Consider the following 13,089-nt stretch of genomic DNA (forward strand, 5'->3'; position numbering starts at 1 on the left):
TTACTACAGCTTGTTTAGTCTAAATAATTTTTATTCAGGGCCTAGTAGTGGCACTTGTTCTAATTGAAGTTCAGTCTAATAAATATTTCTCATTAAGCACTTAGGAGTATCACTTGTTCTAACTAGCTAAAGTTCGATTAGTCCAAATAATTTTCATTCAGGACCTAGCTAGTGGCACTTGTTCTAACTGAAGTTCATTTGGTCTAAATATTTTTCATTATGCAGTTACAAGTGTCACTTGTTCTAACTGAAGTCTCATTTTTATTTATTATGTAGTAATGTCACTTGTTTTGACATTTAATCAAAATAGTGCTTCACTTTTTCTCATTGACAAGTCATTGTAAATTATTATTCAGCAATTTCACTTATTCCTGCTGACAGTTCAGTCCAAATAATGTTTTATTCAGCATTTAGGGGCATATTTATCTATGGTCGAATTTCGAATTGAAAAAACTTTGAAATTCGAATTCCAACCAAAATTAAGCTGAAGGTTTTTTTTATTCCAATTCGTCTATTTTCGATCGAATATGTCTGTATTCTGCCTAATTCTAATCGTACGAGTTGAAGGAATAGCGCATTCGATTCGAAATTTTCCCCCCAAATTACTTGGATTTTTCAAAGTCCACCAATTGACTCCAAATACGTTCAAGGAGGTCCCTATAGGCTAAACCAGCAATTCAGCTGGTTTTACATGGTGAATGGTTGAATTTTTAAAGAGACCGTACATGATTAATGGCGATATTCAAATTTTCTCATTTTTTACAAATTCGAATCGAATTTGGACTATTCCCTAGTCGAAGTACACAAAAAAATTGCTTGAAACTCGAGTTTTTTTTTATTTGAAAATTCACCTCAACCTTTGATAAACATGCACCTTAGTGTAGGGCCAATTCACTAGTATAATTTAAAAATATCAAAAAAGCTCACATGAATATTTAAGTGGTGCACATAAATGAAAACTAAAAGCTGCAAAGCAAGAGCAAGTGAAAAATTAAGATAAATACTATATTTCAAAAATCTGTCTCAAACCAACCTTCAGGTCAGGAAGCTTCTAACTTCACAAGAACATGTTAAAGAAGTAATTTGTGAAGGTGGATGTGGCTCTGAAATAGTTCAGGAGACACTGGTTAATGACAGACTCTAAAAGACCTGAATTTACTTATTATTCAGATGGGAAAGGTGATGCCCAAGAACATTCATTTCCAAATATGCTATTAAATAATGATGGGCGAATAAATTTGAGATTCGCCCATCACTACTATTCAATACAGACAGGGGTCTCTTTCAGACAAACTAGATTATAGTATGAAATTAAAACTTCTCTCAGGCAAACCTTGTAGACCTCAAGGGCTATTTTCAAAAGATTCCAAAACGAACAGATTTTTCAGCATTGACTATAATACTTGGACAAAAGCAGGACAGAAAATAGAACGGTTATTGCTCTATTTGTCTACTTTAAATGGTGTATATTGTGAACCATGTTGGCTGTTTTCAGGTGAGGATCCCTTTCCACAAAATGCTTGGTAAGATGGCTGCATGCAAGATTGGCAGGGATTGAGCGAGCATTTCATATCGAACTTTCTCTAACGTTGTTTCAGACTAGTGAAACTTCTTTAGTACTCTTACTCTAAGGTCAATTTGAATAGGGTGGGTACATATAGGTCACATTTATTTCTTTATTAGTGAAATTGCTTGAAATGGCCACTTAGTATTTACAATGGCCAAGGAAGCAAAATAAAGACAAATGAGATTCTCCCACCCTAAAACAAATGTGGCATCCCCCTCAAATGTTTAAAATACATTTTAAAACAACAGTTACAACTTTTAAAGATAATCCCATTTTAAAAAATAAAATTTGCCTGTATGTACTCTTTCTCTAACTAATTATCCTCTACGCCTGCTAGTAAATTGTCGATGTCCCTGCAGATGGTATTTCTGGTGCATTTTCACTAGCGGCGGCGACTTTAGTAAATCTGCCCCATGGAGTTAGAGGGAAGAAGACAGAAGGTGAATTTCAGAATTATGCGTCCCATAAAGGAAGGATTTTTTTCTCGGCATGGACAGTAGCTGCCATCTTGCAGAAGGCTAACATTCTATTCTACTATTTTCTCTAGTCGGCCCTCCTGTCAGTGCAAACTTGTGGGTTAATGTCAATCTCATCTCTCCCCTGGTATATAAGTTGTGGCTCCACCTCCCATTGCCAGTTCTTTGTCCTGCCTTGGAGGTGAAGGACAGATTTTATAAGTGTATTACATTCTTTTTCTTATTTTATTATCTGGATCACTTTCATTTTACAGAACAAAGGCACAACACCTAGAGGACACGCAGAGCTGTCCATCAGGTGTGCACAGCAGGCGAACTGCAGAATCTGCCCAGGAAGGGCACAGATTAGGGTACGCAGAGCTACTGGCTGCATTCCAGAACTGCTGTTGCAGAGGCAATACATGGCACACAGAGCTGTCAGATGGCACAAACTTTAGAGTACGCAGAGCTACCCGCTGCATTCAAGGGTTGATGCTGAGCCTCAGCACAATGAGAGATCATTCTTTTTGCAGTGCGTTGTGCAGCAAGTGGATTCACCTAAAGATATCAGCCCTGGATGGAACAGAGAGCATTCAGAGGTCAGTAATTCCTTCCCTGCTCATATTACAGCAAGTGGAATCAGTGCACACCATGCTGCTGGTAGGCCCAATACCATTCAGCAGCACTTGTATTAGAGTAAAAGGTATGCTGAGCTACCTTTTATTACTCTCTATGGCCAACACTGTCTGTGTATTAGAGTAAATGGTATGCTGAGCTACCTATTATTACTCTCTATGGCCAACACAATAAGGTGAGAGTAAAACGAACTACAGTTTCTTACAATTACTCCCTTAACCCTTAAGGCGACCAGGTTGATACCTGTGTTTTGGTGCCTTTTCTCATGGAGCTTTTGGCGCCACGTGCGTCATGCGGGTGTCTCTATATCGACGCCAGCGTCAGTATGGACACGGGCGTCCAGTTTCTCCCGGCGTGGGCATCAAACCTTGGCAGAACGCCGCAACGCAATGACGCCACAAACTGCACAGACTTCTCAACACTGTGTCACACACCACAGAGAAGTGCAGCAAAGACGCATAGAGTATATTTCACTCTGCACCACAAGACTCTACATCCAATGTGTTACTAATGGCCATAGCACAAAAAGCAAAGAAACCTTATAACAGCGCTCTACAGTGCTAAGTGGGTTACCATTGTGCCGTAGTCGATCTGTAATAACAGCACTATGGAAAGCTAGATTTCCTAAGGGAACTTATGGTGGATGTTTAGACTGCCAAATCCACAGAAAGGCAGAAAAAAGGGCTGAACTGCAAAAAGTTGCATGCACTCCTTGGGAAAATCCGAACACAATTATTGTTCTGACAGTATTATATCCAAGGCACCGATCTCATCACAGATCACTACTACTCCAGAGAATAACTCTCTGTTTAATACCTACAATGATAAGGGGCAACAGCAAGATACTACCAGTCTAAATCTGTGGGAACAACTATCCACATTCCAAATGCTCCTGCATGAAGGGGACTTTCTGGAAGGGATAAAAAAAAAAAAAAACACCTTCCAACCTCCACCTCAGCATACACACTTGCTAGAAGAGGAGGGCCAAAGACACCATATCAGATTCCTTTGAACCAAAACCTTTTTCCCATGATAAGATGTGGGAGTAGGCAATATTTCTGACTTGCTACTTACAATAGTGGTGTCTAAAACAGATTGAATACTAGGAGTGCAACAGAAAAAGACACGCTCTTTTCTAGTATTTAGGGTAACTACTCTAGCTATAGACACTGAGTGGTCACAGCCGGAGCGCAGTCGAACAGTGCAAAACAGGAGACAGACCCTCAGGTTGATCCTGCAGTTGCACCCCTATCAAAACAAACTGCTCTCCCAACAGAGTACAGCAGCTTTTACAGACCCCATGGTCATAAAGGTGGATTCAGCTCTCAAAAGAGCCTATTCACAATCAGTAGCCACACCCGCGGGACAGGCAAGTACGGCCAAACTAATGTATCAACCACCTCAATCAGCACAACTTTTAGCTGCAGAGGTGAGGAATAGTGATCGGCGAATTTGGGGCATTTATCTTCGCTGAAAAATTTGCAAAACAGCGCCAGCGTCTCGTTTTTGGTGCTGGTGTCCTTTTCTTGTGAAAGAATTTTCACGCCGGTTTTGTGAATTTATTCACCGTCTGCGAATCGCGGGAATTCGCCGCAAATTTGTGCCCATCACTAGTGAGGAATCTCCATGCTCCACTCGCTCAATTAGCAGATTCAGCTTTACACATAGCTCCACTAATGGCAAAATCCATAGCCAGGACAGTGGTTGCCAAAAGGGCTCTATGCCTACTGTACTGGTCAGGCAACACAGCTTCTCACCATACCAAACAAATTCCAGTTTTCAAGCTAGAACAAAATAGCACATGTCTTCCAATGGGAAAGAAGGGACGACTAGAGCAACATCAAGCGCTACTATGGTGTAGTGACTTGAAGCAATGCTTTGCAATGCAAAGTTTAAAAAAAGAAAACATTGCCATCTCCACAGGGATCGCGGAGAAAAAGACCCCTATGGCAGAAACCAGAAGGCAAGCCAGGAAACTGGTCCTCTCAGAATTCATATTCTCAGGAAGGTTGCCTAATACAGTGACCCCATCTACTGGTAAACACATGTCATAGCAAGGGGTGCTGCACTTCATACAACTTGGATATAAAATCCCTTCCCAACCCCCCTCCAGAACAATTTGTTTTGCTCTCTCCACTACGAAGAGAGGCATTACATTGAGCAGTCTTTTCTCTGCTACGAGCAGAAGACATCGCTCAAGTTCCAGAACTTAAAAAGTTATAGCGGGTTCTATGCTACCCTCCTTCTTGTGAGATAGAAGGTAGGCTCTTGCACACCAGTCTTCAACGTCAACAGGTTAAACGGAGTGTTTCCAAACAAGTTCAACATGGAGTCCGTACGTTCCACCATAGCTTTCAGTACTGCTGGATGAGAAACCAACGCAAGAGCTCCCTCATGCCGTTTCTAACAATTCAGTTTCTAAGACTGATGTTCAACTCCAGTCAACAAATAGTTCAATTCACAGACGAAGAAGTACAGACTATTGACTAGTATTCAGTCTTTTCTCTACAAGACAGAGAATCAGCGGCAGATTACTACAGCTACTAAGTTATATAGTGACAACAAGGTCCCACATGCGACTATACAACGCAACTTCCCTCAATGCAGGCACAAAGATCACCAAGATCTTCAGCATGTCATTTCCATACTTCCTACAACCAGAGCAAGATTATCCTGGTGGACAGTGTGTACTCGTTTGTCCCAGGGCAAAAGCTGTGACAGATAGCTACAACGCCAGCAAGTTTGGATGGGTGTAAGTTACCACACCTTCACAATACAAGGGTGTCGGGAAACCCGAAAAATCGCAGCTCCTTATAAACATCCTGGAACTTTGAGCAATAACCCTAGCTCTCCAGGGATCGTCCGACAAACTCCAGAGCCGCCCACTACAAGTACAATGCCACAGCGGTGGCTTATGTCAACAAACAGGGAGGCATGCGGAGCATTCTAGCTATACAGATGCATTGGTAATTCCATAGAATTTCAATAAAATGGTTGCATTCCGTCTACTAGCAATTCTACTGAGGATAATTGCCAAGATCACATAGGGGGCTGACCAGACTGCGTTACACTGACTTGGTCTACATGTTACAGTCAAGAACATACGACTACCGATACCAAGGGAACTTCTCACAACAACTTCTCACAACCTTCTCACAACCTGGCCATGATCAAATAGAAAAAAAAGTGGTGCTGTAGCTCAAGGGTTTCGTGCCCTTGCAGTGCAAAGGTTGTTTTCACCACAAAAGCATACCACAAGGTAAAGTATACAATTTTCGCCTGGTGTTCAGCCAAACACTTACTGTGCACCGACAGTACACCACAGGTACTCAGAATTCCATACAGATGGCCTAAGTTCTCAGTTTCCGGCCTTATCAGCACTCTCAACTATTCAGTGGGCACAAGACACCACTATATACCTTTTTACAAGGAGTCGCACAGGCCAGTCCACCACACTGCAAAGACCACCTTTCCAGACCATAGTCTCTTGTGAGCTTAGATGGTTGTCAGGTTGAAGAAGTTTGCATTCCTCATAGCCATGACATCAGCTAAGAGGGTATCAGAAATGATGGTTCTCTCTGGTAAAGAACCATGGTTGGTTATGCATCAGGATAAAGTAGTCCTCTGAACAGTACCAGGTTTTCTACCAAAGGTAGTAACCAGTTTTCACATTAATCAGGAGTTGGTATTACCATTCCTGTGCCCAAATCCAGCGAATGATAAAGAAAAACAGTTACACAAACTAGATGTAATAGAAACAATTTGCAACTATTAAAACGGACTGCAGTCTTAAGGAAATCATACTCTGTTGCTATTGTATTCCACAGATCACAAAGGTCAAGGAGTTTCAAAAAGAACCATTGCTAGGTGATTAGTAGAGACAATGAATTTTGATTATGAAAGTAAAAAAAACAAAACAAAGCCCTTTCAAGTCAAGGTTCACTATACTAGAGCACAAAGTACTTCATGGGCCTTACAAAACTTGGATACACCTGAACAAATATATGCAGGGCAGCCACGTGTTTTTTTTTTTTTTTTTTTTTCCCAATACTTTTATAACGTTTTATAAACCACATTTTTGCTTCATGTTCGGCGGCAAACTTGCAGACTGCGGTGGCACAGTTAAGCCCCTGTGGTTAAAACACTACACATAACCATATTCTTTAAAGTTTTATTGTTGCCATGATAATACTTGCATTGTTTTATTGCAAACAGTATTCTTCAAGTTGTTATTGTGGGCCTTGTACTGTTGCATGTTTATTGCATTAAACAGTAAAGTTAACATTAAGTTGTTACGAAAAGTTTCTATATTACCCATCCTAAATTACGGGACAGCTTTTGGACGTCCCCTCACGTTTGCACTAACAGGAGGGCCGACTAGAGAAAGAGGATTTTATACTTACTGGAAAATCCTTTTCTAGTAGGCCCGAACTGTCAGTGCAATAAGTCCCACCCAGGCTGATTTTAGTAATGGGAGGTGGAGTCACAACTTATATACCAGGAGAGGGGTCAAGACATAGTAAGTAAGTAAGGTTGAAAAAACACACATGTCCATCAAAGGATTTTCCATTAAGTATAAAATCCCTTTATTTTGTAGTGTGTGTAATGTGCCTTGTTCATCTGAAAATTATGTACTCTGTTTTTAGACTAGTGCAGCTAGTAATCTAATGGACGCTTATGTGGTATAGCTCTATGAGTGTCATGGTCATTATAGCTAGGTTTATGGTAAAGACAAGAATTTTGCCTTATAGTATAATAAACAGGGATGAAACTCAGCATGAAAAACAGGGGTAATCACACGACTGCTGCAAGCTCATATAATTAACTGCCAGACAAAGTTGTTTTACCTGGGGGACAGGAAAAATATGATGTCTTAATATGGGAAAGCAAGGTTTTATGAATAATAAGTTTTATTGCACTGTTCCTGTGCATTGTGTTACTACACAGGTTCCACATGTAACCCCAGAAACAGTTTTGTCTTATTTCCTTTTATTTTTTGATTGTAAGCACTGCTGGGGCCCTCTGTAGCTCCTGTATCTGTCAATATTTGTATGTTATCTCTATGTAGCTATACATACTCTTCTATTCCAGCCAGATTTACTAATGTTCTCTGCATCTGTCTCCCCCCACACATCCCTCTCTCTCAGTCTTGTCATCCATTCAGCTGGATGAAACCCTGTACCGCCCCTTTTCCTAACGTCATGCAGATGCCTGCCTATATATTCTTCCAGCAGCACAGCCCTCTCCAGTGCACCGGCCAGCACCCAGCTTTATTCTTGCCAGCCACTAAAATAAGCCGCACATCTACTCTGAAACTCCTGCAAGGCACACAAGTAAGATGTACAACCTTGTTCTCACCCTAATAACTGTGTGTGAATGTACGCTTCATTAATCCTCTGGCTATGGAGTCACTGTAATATATCTTATACAACTTTAATTCACCTGAAGTTATGCCACGTTAATGTTAATATGGCCCGCGATATGTGTATGTGCAGCCCAAGAAAGTCTGAATACAATGCACAAAACATACCTCTCATCCTTTCTTCTACAGCAGAGTTGCTTTACATTTTGTGAAACACAAACTTATTTTTAGAATGGGCCAGTGTAGCAGTCCTTATTAACATCCAAAACTCCCTTGCTGTACATTGAAGGCTGGAATCATTAACTGAATATACAGTATGATGCTCTCCTTAGCACATTGCACAGTATAATTTAATTCTGCAGTAACACCCTGACATATTTCCATGGTCTGAAAAAATACAGACAGCAAGGTTGACACCTAAGATATACAGTACAAGTGTTTTAAGATGTGTGTATAAACAAAGATACTGAGCATACAGTATATTAATAAGACCAAAGTGGAGCCACCAAACTTTCTGCATGCTACAGTTGCAAACTAAAGCCTTCAGCTAGTGACTCTGAGTTTCAATGGGGGTTCTTGTTGGGGTTCTGTCTTGTAGAGCGCTGCCTTCTGAAATCATTACCAACAGTCTGCCCACCTTAAAGGGGACAGTACTGCATTTTTACGGTAACAGTCAGAAATCACAACCCTAATGCCTTCATTTTAAACACCAACCCTTACTGCTGCTTACTGGTACTGAAATAAGAATTCCAGCAAGCATCCAAGCTGAACTGCACCTCTCAGAGCTCTGACACTGCTGCAGCATCTGCCAATAAATATTTGTAAATGCGATTGGCAGCTTATTTGGTAGGCACTTTGCTCAGAGTTTTATGTGTATGCCTTTAGCCTTCTAGTGTATTTAAGCAATATATATCTGTCATGCTTTCGTTTGTTTTGGGAGACATGACATCAGTTTAGTAGAGGGTCAGCCTGGTTAGCCCATTGGATACATTTCTTTAACACAATACTGGCCGTGAATTCATACCCTTCTCCACTTCCAAGGCCTATGTAGATAACAGAGAAACGGACCTGGACTGACTAGAACCACTGTTTGATTAATTTAATTTGACATATGTATTGTTATGGATATAATGCTGTCCATGACAATTATATTTTTCAAAACATTTCATTTATTTATGTATATATCTATTTCTTTATCTTTTTTTGTTATACTAGGGAAATGTTGCCACCCTAGATATCATTGAAACTATTGCTAACTTGATAATACATCAACAAATCTGTGACTTTAGTATAAGCTAACCGGGTCCCTGATCAAATTTTGTATTTCAATGGGGATTGTACATTAAAGGAATAGTTCAGTGTGAAAAATAAAAAATGTTTCATACATAGTTAGTTAGCCAAAAATGTGATATATAAAGGCTGGAGTGAACAGTCTAATAAAACAGCCAGAATCCAACTTCCTGCTTTTCAGCTCTATAACTTTGAGCTAGTCAGCGACTTGAAGGGGGGCCACATGCTACATTTCTGTTCAGTGAGTTTGTAATTGATCCTCAGCATTCAGCTCAGATTCAAAAGCAACAGATATGACCAATGTGGCCTCCCCTCAAGTCTCTGATTGGTTACTGCCTGGTAACCATGGTAACCAGTCAGTGTAAACCAAAAGAGCTGAAAAGCAGGAAGTAGAGTTTTGACTAACATGTTATACATCAAATCACTCCAGCCTTTATACATTACATTTTTGGCTAACTAACTATATTAGAAACATTTTTTATTTTGCACAACCTATCTATTTACACAGTTTTTATTTTTATACTGAACAATTCCTTTTAAAGTCCAAAAACAACTATGCCTATGAATATATGAATGAATAATTGTTGAAATCCTACTAAATCAATGTATTGTTTGCTTTCCAGACAACCTTGTAGTTGTTTTTAGTGAGCAGAACCTAAAGTTCAACTTCTTCAATGTTGAGGATGGAAGCAATTAATGGGACCATGGCAAGCCCAGCTGTCAGCTTGTCTGTGGATCACCCAAGAAAAATGAGCAGTGGGAATGACAGCCATGAGTACTTCTACATTCTGATTGTTATGTCTTTCTATGGAATATTTCTTATGGGGATCATTCTGGTCCACATGAAAACGAAAAGGAGTGACAAAGAATACAACTTATTGCTTCTCTGTAGTGATGAGGAGAGACAGTGGTAGAAAGACCACCCCTGTTTTGTCAATACCTATATCTCTACAGGCTTCCAGCATGTTCAGTGCCATCCAAGAAAACATGGGCCCTGCTTTCTCCTTTGCTGCCTACAGTATGGAAGCCAGTAGTCTCAGCTCTGAGTCTTCAACATCTGATGTCCACTTAACTATCCAAGAGGAATCTCCAGAAGGACTTCTCCAGGATGTGCCAGAGGTTTAGAAGGATGATGACAAACAACAGATTTCCTAGCAACCTTTCATGTCTGGACATATAGGAATCTCTAGTATGTCGAGATGGGAGACCTAGATCTCATGTTGTGTGATGAGTCTTGTCCTGTGATGGTCCTGGCAGCTGCAGCACATACACAACCATGAGTGCATGGGAAGAGGAATAAAAATATCTTCCTTTCACCTCTGGTAAACTAAGTAGCTTAAACGGCTTTAACTTCACAACATACCATATTTTATGTGGCCTAGCAAAAGAACAGGCCCTGTGGAGTTAAGTAGGGATGCACCGAATCCACTTTTTTGGATTCGGCCAAACCCCCGAATCCTTTGCGAAAGATTCGGCCAAACCCCCGAATCCTTTGCGAAAGATTCGGCCAAACCCCCGAATCCTTTGCGAAAGATTCGGCTGAACCTAATCCGAACCCTAATTAGCATATGCAAATTAGGGGTGGGAAGGGGAAAACATTTTTTACTTGTTTTGTGACAAAAAGTCACGTGATTTCCCTACCCGCCCCTAATTTAAATATGCAAATTAGGATTTGGATTGGTTTCGGCCAAGTAGGATTCATCCGAATCCTGCTTAAAAAGGCCGAATCCTGAACCAAATCCTGGATTCGGTGCATCCCTAGAGTTAAGTGTACCCAGCCTTAGGGAATATGCACTGCTACAAGTGAGAATGTCATACAGCGGAACTGGATAAGGTTTAAGAGAAAAGTAAAAAAAAAGTGGATTTAGTAATTTCAAACTTCTAAAAAGTAACCAAACACAACACAGAAGGACTTAAAATTTGGTGTCCATTTACAATGTATCTTACCATTACTTGCTTATAATGTATACAGACCTCTCCTCTTAAATAATATCACAGTATAAGAAGTGACATCACACAAGGTTGTGTTAAGGTTGTGGGTTAATGTGGTTAAATATGGGAATTAATACAAACAAAACATGCGATGATGTTTATTTTATTCATTTTTGCCTCTGAGTTTCCATTGAAATTCAAAAGTATAATTCAGTCTGACCTAAAATATAAACTAGGGGCTTATTTAGGCCTAGTTTGCACAGACCATATATACAAAAGACATAGAAATTAATTTAAAAATACAAACTATGATTCAGCAAGCCAAGGGCATTTTTTTAAATATGTAAAATCCAGAATTTTATAGCTGGAATGTAACATCTGGGTATTCACAATTTACAAATGTCGACAGCACCACTCATAGATTATGCTGTTTAAAATGCCTTTATTGAGACATGGGTTTCTGGTCCCCAATACACTTGGCATGTAACATCTGGGTGTCCTGGGAACATTTTAGACCAATATACATAGTGAATAAAATTATTTTCTTAACTATTTCAAGCCCATAACATTTATATTTTTTTTTAAAAAAGATTAAGAATCCTGCTAAGAATCTATAGCGATTAAATGCCACATTGCAAAGCTAGAGTGTGTGGAAATTTTTCTCCCCAGTCCACATATTGCAGGCCTCTTGAGATATCTAGGCTGGCCAAAGAAAATAGCTGCCTGTCTCATTTTTAAAAATACTGAAGTGGAAACTTAACAACCTCATCTAAATTTATCCTCTGTAGAGCAGCTTAGAGTTGCTAGGACACCAGTATATACAGTGTCTGGAAAATAAATCTTAAATGTTAGGTGTGTGTGTATGCACTTTGTGTTGTTTAGCTTCTAGTGTGGGTATGTTATTGAACCAAAGAGCAAATCTGGCTGAATATGACAAAGTGCTACAGTAAGTACAGCAGCCTGAACATAGTGATTTGCTCTTTCTCTTCATCTGGAGGCTATTATAAAAAAAATAATAGTATGCTATGATTGAATTGTACTGTACTGTAATTTGTAAACTGTATAAAGGGAGGGACCATGGGGTACCATGTCTTCTTACATTTTCTATTATATCTCTCTGGTCTATACAGCTCCCATTTCCCACAGATTATAGAAGACCATAAAAAGGACATTTGCCTAAAAGGCCCAAAGGTGGTGACTCTAGGAGGAAGCAACAGACGTGCACCATAATCCCAACAAAGTAATGGAAATTCTGGCATTTTTCTTGTTATTTTGTTATTCACAATCGCTGCTTTATGACTGTGACACCAAATAGAACATCTATGCCTAGGACCTTTTGTATTTGAAATGTTGTTATTTAAATAAATGTATTTTATTTTAAAAAAATGCTTTTTTTCTCATTTAAAAGAATAATTATCAAGAAATATCAATTACATAATTTAATCATACATTACATAGATATATTATACAGGGATTAGTCACTGGAGTTCCATGACCATATAAAACCACGAAGGCCAAGTGCATTCATACAGGTTATGGAACACTGATGATTTCTAATATTCTCATTTTACAACAGGGGTACATTGTTTGTTATAATTCCAAGTTTCCTTGAGTTGTGTGACAGTTCATCCTACAGGTGTTGTGTTGGGTAGATGTCAGCCTAGTCAAATTCTTCCACTCCAAGTCTAGATGGACATGTGCATGGAGGGTATTATTATAAACAGGAAATCACCTTCCCAAAACTTTGGCCAAAAAGAAGAAAGCACAAAAAGCATGACATTGTACATTGGTAGTGGGAATTGCTTAAATAGCTCATTTCAATAATTAGCTTGGGTGTCCACATACTT

The 13,089-nt window shown here is 39.5% G+C and overlaps 1 long non-coding RNA gene across 2 annotated transcripts; it reads left to right on the forward strand.

The window, feature by feature from the left end:
- Window positions 1-1,788: 1,788 nt before the first annotated feature.
- LOC108705577 lies at window positions 1,789-12,820 on the forward strand. Of its 2 annotated transcripts, XR_005961386.1 has the most exons (4): window positions 1,789-2,621; window positions 7,806-7,991; window positions 9,934-10,632; window positions 12,373-12,820. It is a non-coding gene; the product is annotated as an uncharacterized LOC108705577 (long non-coding RNA). The 2 variants fall into 2 exon arrangements; XR_005961385.1 differs by lacking the exon at window positions 12,373-12,820 and having other exon boundaries at window positions 9,934-10,790.
- The last annotated feature ends 269 nt before the right edge of the window (window positions 12,821-13,089 follow it).

Source organism: Xenopus laevis, chromosome 5L, assembly GCF_017654675.1.
Source record: "Xenopus laevis strain J_2021 chromosome 5L, Xenopus_laevis_v10.1, whole genome shotgun sequence".
NCBI lineage: Eukaryota > Metazoa > Chordata > Amphibia > Anura > Pipidae > Xenopus > Xenopus laevis.